The sequence below is a fragment of the Gorilla gorilla genome, chromosome 9 (assembly GCF_029281585.2).
Source record: "Gorilla gorilla gorilla isolate KB3781 chromosome 9, NHGRI_mGorGor1-v2.1_pri, whole genome shotgun sequence".
NCBI lineage: Eukaryota > Metazoa > Chordata > Mammalia > Primates > Hominidae > Gorilla > Gorilla gorilla.
In genome coordinates, this window is record NC_073233.2 from 97,603,348 (window position 1) to 97,610,598 (window position 7,251).

General features: G+C 41.7%; 1 pseudogene; it reads left to right on the forward strand.

The window, feature by feature from the left end:
• On the forward strand, nucleotides 1-4,398 carry LOC101146795 (cell adhesion molecule-related/down-regulated by oncogenes-like; annotated as a pseudogene).
• The last annotated feature ends 2,853 nt before the right edge of the window (nucleotides 4,399-7,251 follow it).

The window sequence follows — 7,251 nt, forward strand, 5'->3', positions numbered from 1 at the left end:
ATGCGGGGCCTGGAGGGGCCCCTTCAGATCGCAGCCGTCACCACAGCTGCTGCCGCCAGCGGGAGAGTATGACATAGGGGTGGCTTTCCCAGCTGGCTGCCACGCAGGAGCTCTAGATGCTTAGCCCTCTCCGTGGAGAGATCTAAAATCAAGGCATGACTTAACAACTTATCTTGTAAGAGAAAAGCTCAACTCAAAGGCAGATTGCTAGTCCGGACTTTATTACAAGCAGGACTGCGATGATGTTTACAGCATTGAGGTGAGTTCCAGGCTAAGTACAGAAAGTGGCTTCTCTGCTTTCCCTCCCCAGCAGAAGTCTATACACCTTGCAGACTTGAATCACTGAAGATGTAAGGCAGCTGTTACTCTTAATATTGGGAGACCCCTGTGGACAGCATGAAGACTGTCCCTTATCAGAGTCTTTAGTGAGCACTAAGGAGTCAAGATTAAAGAATGTGTTTGATTACCCTGGACTGCATTACTATGGAAAATGAACCAAGGCCTGGGTTTGGATATGGAAGTCTGTCCTGCCTGCTTCTGTAATCTGGTGCTCTGCATCCAGATCTTGGCCCTTTATGGACACTACTGTATGTTACTCTGATGATTCTCTGCTTTTCTGTGAGTTCAGACGTGGCACCTTATTTCATTTTTGAGCAACTCTGCCGTCCAGAAACTTAGTGGACCTGTAAAACTATATTGTTCTGCTAAACCTGTGACCACTCATATCTCATGGTCACATAATGGAAAAAAATAGGATAGAAACATGGATATATTAAGAATCATCAGGGGACTTTGACAATTTTTTTCTCTTAAAGCCTCCCTTTTGGGTTACTACCAATGCATTTCCAATAATAGGTTGATGTTGTTGTAAGTGGCCCTGTAACAGTATCCACAGCAGTTCTTGGTGATTTTGGTTCATCCACAAAGCATGTTATTACAGCAGAAGAAAAAAGTGCTGGTTTCATTGGCTGCAGGGTACCAGAGAGTAACCCCAAAGCTGAGGTGTGTGCTAAAATCCATGGGAAGTGGCTGAAACACTCCATAAAGAATTACTTAATCCTTCCATCAGGACATCTTTACATTTTGCATGTATCCTTAGAGGACAAGGGATCATACAAATATGTGGCTTATAATCCTGTCATACATGAATTAAAAGTTGAACCCATTGGCCAAAAGCTCCTTATGAGTCACCTTTCTTCAGATGATTTTGACATTCTTCAACCTGCTTGTTCACAGGTATTAGTTGTTTTTTCACGTATTCCTCTAACCTTGGAGTGTGTGGTTAGTGGGGTCCTGGATCCTCAAGTGTATTGGCTAAAGGACAGGGAATATTGCTCCAGGAAGCAACTGGAGAAGGTTATATTCTCATGTTGCGACAGATAGCATTGACCCAGCAGACTCTGGAAACTATTCCTGCGTGGTGGGAAACAAGACTGGAGATGTAAAATATGTGACATACATGGTTAATGTGCTTGAATATGCTCCCATTTATAAAGGACTACAGGATCAGTCTCTGGGTGCCACAGTACATTTTACCTGTCATATTCATGGAAACCCAGCCGCCAACCATACTTGGTTTTATATTGCACAGCCTAGTCATCCTTCCCCATGACATCTAACTGCAGGAAATTGACTGAAAGTCAGTGGGGTTATCATGGAAGATACTGGGCTGTATCAGTGTTTAACAGATAATGGGACTGGATTTATGCAGTCTACTGGAAGACTTGAAATTGAAAAAAGACAATGGATTCAAGCCAGTTATAATCATGGCACCAATAAGTGCAAAGGTGGTATGTGGAGACTTTGTCACTGTGTCCTGCAATGCCACTGGGCTGTCAGTTCCAGTCATTCCTTGGTTATGACAGCTATGGATTAATAGTCAGCCATCTGTCTTAAGTCCTTAGATCTAAGTCCCCAAAGTCACACTTATCAAGACCTGGAATCTTGGACCTGAAGCCTGTCTACTTCTTCATGTCCCAAGTTGGCTCTAGCTCTCTCCATATTCAGGATGTGACTCAGAAACATGTGGGGAAACACATATAGGAAGCTCCAGATGGACAGAGTACCATGCAGGGAGAAGCATCTCTCATGGTTGTTCCTTTTGAAACAAATACAAAAGTGGAAACAGTCACACTTTCTGCTGCTACTCAGAATGATGAAAGAAATAAAAGAGATGGTTCAGAAACTGGATTGAGCTCATGTCCAGTTAAGGTACATTCCAGTGCAGTGCACAATCAGCATCAGAGAAAAATGTTAATGGCATCGCTGTTCCTGACGCCGCCATCCTACTGATCTCCTAACAGACCCACACGCCAGATACATACAACCTGGTGTGGAGGGCAGGCAGGAATGGTGGGCTATCCATTAATGTGTATTTTATGAAATATCAAAAGATGAACAATGGGGTTGGTTTGGTAGGAATTTGGCATATGGTTCGAGTCCCAGGTAGTGAAAATGAGCTCCATTTAGCTGAACTAGGGCCGTCTAGTCTTTACAAAGTCTTGATAGTAGCAAGAGGTGGAGCAGGTGAAGGACAAACTGCCATGCTTACCTTCTGAACCGGCAAAGAAAAAAGAGCATTGACAAAAAACACCCAGGCATCCTGTCCACCCATGGGCATCCATAAGTATCCTGTTGTTTCAGAAGCTGCAAACAATTTTGGAGTGGTACTTACAGATTCTTGAAGGCACAGCGAAGTTCCAGAGGCACCAAATGGCCCTACTATCTCCAAAGCATCAGAGACATTGGTCTATGTCACTCAGATTCTTCTGGAAAATTGGGTTTCTGCAATCACTGCTTTCAAAGTTGAATATGAAAGGATGAGGACCAGTGATTGGCTGGTGGCAGCTGAAGATATCCTTGCTTCCAAAATTTCCATGGAAGTTCATAGTTTAGAACTGGGTTCAACATACAAATAATTGAGAGTCATTGCTATCAATCATTAGGAAGGGAGTTTTAAGAGTCCAGAATCTTGTCCTTATCAGGTGGCTGGGTTCCCCAGTCATTTTTTCAGCCATCCAATAATGGAACTCACATTGCCTACACAGAGGCTGTCAGTGTTGCCCAGATAGTGCTAAAGTGGACATACATTCCATGAAGTAACAATAACACTTCCATTCTTTTATAACTATTACTGACCATCAGATAGTGATAATGACAGTGATTACAAGAGGGATGTAGTAGAAGGTTCAAAGGAGTGGCACATGATTGGCCATCTCCTGTCAGAAACTTCCTATGGCATTAAAATGCAGTGCTTCAGTGAAGGAGAAGAAAGTGGGTTTATCAATGTGGTGATCTGCGAGAGTAAAGTAAAACATGTTCCTGGAGATTCTGAGTATCCTAAAGGCTTGAGTATCCCTCTGAATTCTTCAGAAAGTGAAGGAAATGTGAGGCCAGCAACCAGCCCTGCCAGAAGCAGTGACATGTTATATCTGATCCTTGGCTGTATGCTGGGTGTCATGGTCCTTATTTTTGTGGCTTTTTATTGCAATGTGCCTGTGGAAGAATCACCAGCAGAATATCATAGAGAAATATGACCCACTGGGTTATCTCTACCAGGGATCAGATATTAATGGGCAGATGGTGGAATACACCACTCTCTCAGGAGCAAATGAGATAAATGGAAATGTTCATGAAGGCTTCCTGAGCCAAGGCAGTCTCAGCAGTGGCTGTTCCCACCTTCACCATAAGGTCTCCAATGGAGTCAATGCAACTGTGAATGGGAGCTTAAATGGAGGACTTTACTCTGGGCACACTAACTCTCTAACCAGGACATGTGAATTTTGAACAGCCTCATCATCTAGTGAACGGTGGTGGAATGTACATAGCAGTGCCTCAGATTGACCCTCTGGAATGTGTTAATTGTCAAAATTGTTGAAACAACAATAGCTGTTTCACCAAAACCAACAGCATTTTCAGCAGTAGCCCTTTTCCTGTGGTCTCTAGGGTAGCACTTTGTCCTCAGTATGGTGTGGGAATCAAGCCCCTCAGTCAAATGAAGATGCCCGTATGCCTGGCTTCTGCATCCCTGATTGTGGCCAGTTGCCTCACGAGAGCATCAAGAACAATGTGGTACCAATCTCTACTCAGCATACTTGCTGTCAGGATAATAGAAACATTGTCAGCTCTAATCACACAGAAGATCCAGAAGAGTTCAGCAGAGGAGACAGCTGTGTCTCTTCAGAAATGGACAGCAACATTTTACATTGGAATCCTCTTATTTTGCCACCTATCTCAGAGGACTGTGCTGAAAAGACAACATGGCCTCTGCCTGGTGTTCCTTTAGACAGCCCCTCAGAGGTCCTACAGCAGCCCCAGGAAACTGGAAGATGTGCAAACAACCAGTCATGTTCTGACTTCAAGTCTGTAACCAACTGCACAAAACAGGCCTGTGAATGAACTATGTGAAGGACTTTAATTCAAATCAAAGAAAATCATTATTTATTTCTTTGTAGTATAATGTCATATGAATGCATCCTGAAATGTGTGCCCTTTTATATTATTTATGCCTTAAAAGTTTTCTTACCCATTCCTTCCTTCCTCTCAGAAAGAAACAACCTTGTTTTGCATAGCTTTCAATCACCCGGAGGGCAGAGGGAACATTCCATGTTTTCTAACAACCTTAGTGGCAGTAAGAACTCCTCATGCAAACGATTCCATCTCTTCGCTGCTTCAGCTCAGAGGAAATGCAGGGGCCAATTGAAGGTTGCCACCAGTCAGGTTTTCAGATGGAAAATTGTCTTTTAATAGTGTATTATCAGACTTTCTGAGAACACTTCGAAGTCAACCACAGTTTTGACCCAGTGTTTATAATAGAAGACCTGGCTGATGAATTTTATAAGAGTGCCTTCCACCAAAGTGGTAATGTGACCAGATGACTTTCTCTCTATCTGCACGTGGGCACAAGTGATGTTCAGTCTTCTAGTCACTAGTCATAAGCAGTGTCGTGGACATGGTAGAGTGTAAGATGTAGTTGAATGATTGCAGTATGCAGAAAAGGAACCAAGGCCAGAGAGACAAATAATGCCTTAATGTCCCACTGCTTTAAAATTACATTAATTTATAAAATGGCCAGTATGGGGCTCTTTTTTACTGTTTCTAAGAGTAGGAACAAACTAAGATTTTAAGTGGTGGCTTGAAAAGAAAGATACAGATTTTCAGAAGAAAGAAAGGGAAGGGCTGTGGGAAGCTTGTCTTGGAGGGAGTTCTTCAGTCTGTTCCATGAGCCTAGGAGCATGCTCCTGGTGTCACACTGCCAGAAACCAGTCATCCTTTCACTTCCCACAGGGGCAACAGCCTGAAGGTGTGAGTGTCAGAACATATCTACTTTGGAAGAAAAGGGTTTTTTTTTTTTCTTCTGAAGTTTCCCGCCATTTTTTTCAGAATGTCATCCTTGTAAATAGGCATCTAAAGCAATGGTCGGCAGAGCTCCTGACCACTGCTGCCTCTGCGTGACAAGGACATTTGCAGCTGCCTTCAGAAGGCTCTTCTCCACACTAATAAATAACAATAATATGTTTTTTAAAAACTACCTATTGGGTACTATGCTGACTACCTAGGTGACAGGATCTGTATTCAAACGTCAGCATCATGCAATACTCCCATGTAACAAATATGCACATGTACCCCCTGCATCTAAAATAAAAGTTGAAATTAAAAAATACATATAATGTATAAAATTATCTGCAAGTCACTTATGCAGAAAGCACCTTAGTTTATACTTCACTAGAATACATATATATATATATATTTACTTCATGGATAAAATAATAGTGCTTGGAAAATTAGCTTACTAATTAAAAAAATATATAAATGACTACTTTGAAATATATATATATACACACACACATATATATACACATATATACACACACACATATATATACATATATACACACACACACATATATACACACACACACATATATATATATATATAACTTTCATGTGAGAGTAGCTATGCTTTTGGCTTCTGAGGTGAACATATTCATGATGACAAATATTTACCATAAATTCAGTTAAACATTAAACTCAGCAATATCCATATCTATTTATCTCTATTTCTACCTAAATCTGTATTTCAAAAGTTGTGTCTAACCCTCCTAGTTAGATTTTTATCCTTTATCATTCAATGTGTGTGGCTTGGAGACAGCTTTCACTGGTCAGGAAGTTTACAATTACATCCCACATTCAGTGGACTAACAGCTCAGAAGTCCTCTCTCCGGTTACTGCTAAGACAGTGCATTGTCAGGCTTCCAGATCACCAGAGATGAATGTGATTTTGTTTTTAAGTCTGGCTTCTAGGAGCCACTCCCTGGAATAGAATAATTTGTTTACCCAGTGTTCACTCAGAATTTGTGCTTTAGCTCTTTAGCCAGGAGGGCTAAAGGCTCTTTGCTGATGAATCAGTGGTTAGCTTGGGGAGTGCTTACAAATTTGTCCACATTCCCCCTTGATTGCTCTTGAGAGGATGCAGTCTAGCACAGATACACAGCCTTCCAGGTCTCCAGAAATTAGTGATCCTAAGACACTTTTTCTGGCTTTCTCCTTGACTGGTTTTCTTTGGTAAAATTCAGGCTGTCTGCCAGAAGTTTATTTGTAGCTACAAAGCATGCTAAAGATTCCAAGCTCCTCTTTAATGTTCCTAACCAAGATCTCCATTGTTTTTGACAATGCCCTTGGGAATGTACCTTTTCATGACTGATTCAAAATCAGTCATTAATGTGAGGCATTGAGCAAAGCTCTCAGTTTTTCTGGCCTGTCAGTCTTCCTAGATGAATCTCTACATCACTGCAAAGGAGTTGACAGTGGCTTCTCTAGCACTCACACACACCCTACAAGTCTGCGCTGGGGTAGGTAGGGGGATGGTGTCCCCTGGTGTTTTGTCTTATCCCTTGAGGGATGGAAGATACATCCAGTGGGAAACTTGGGCATAGCAACACTAGACCTCCTGTTCCGGAGTGGAGAGTCTACCCTATCAGTGGAGGTTGTATGTGCATTTTCTAATCCAGTCCTCACAATTATAAGAAAAACATATTTCTCTCATAAACTTATAAGAACTGCCAATTAAACTGAAGTTTAAATTATTGGCCATATTTAGGCCAGGCATGGTGGCTTATGCCTATAATTCCAGAACTTTGAGAGGCTGAGGTGGGAGGACCACTTTCTCTTATAATTGTGAGGACAGAATGATATAATGCACTTAAAGTTTTATTATCCACTGCCTGTACCTAGTATTCCTTCTATTAATGC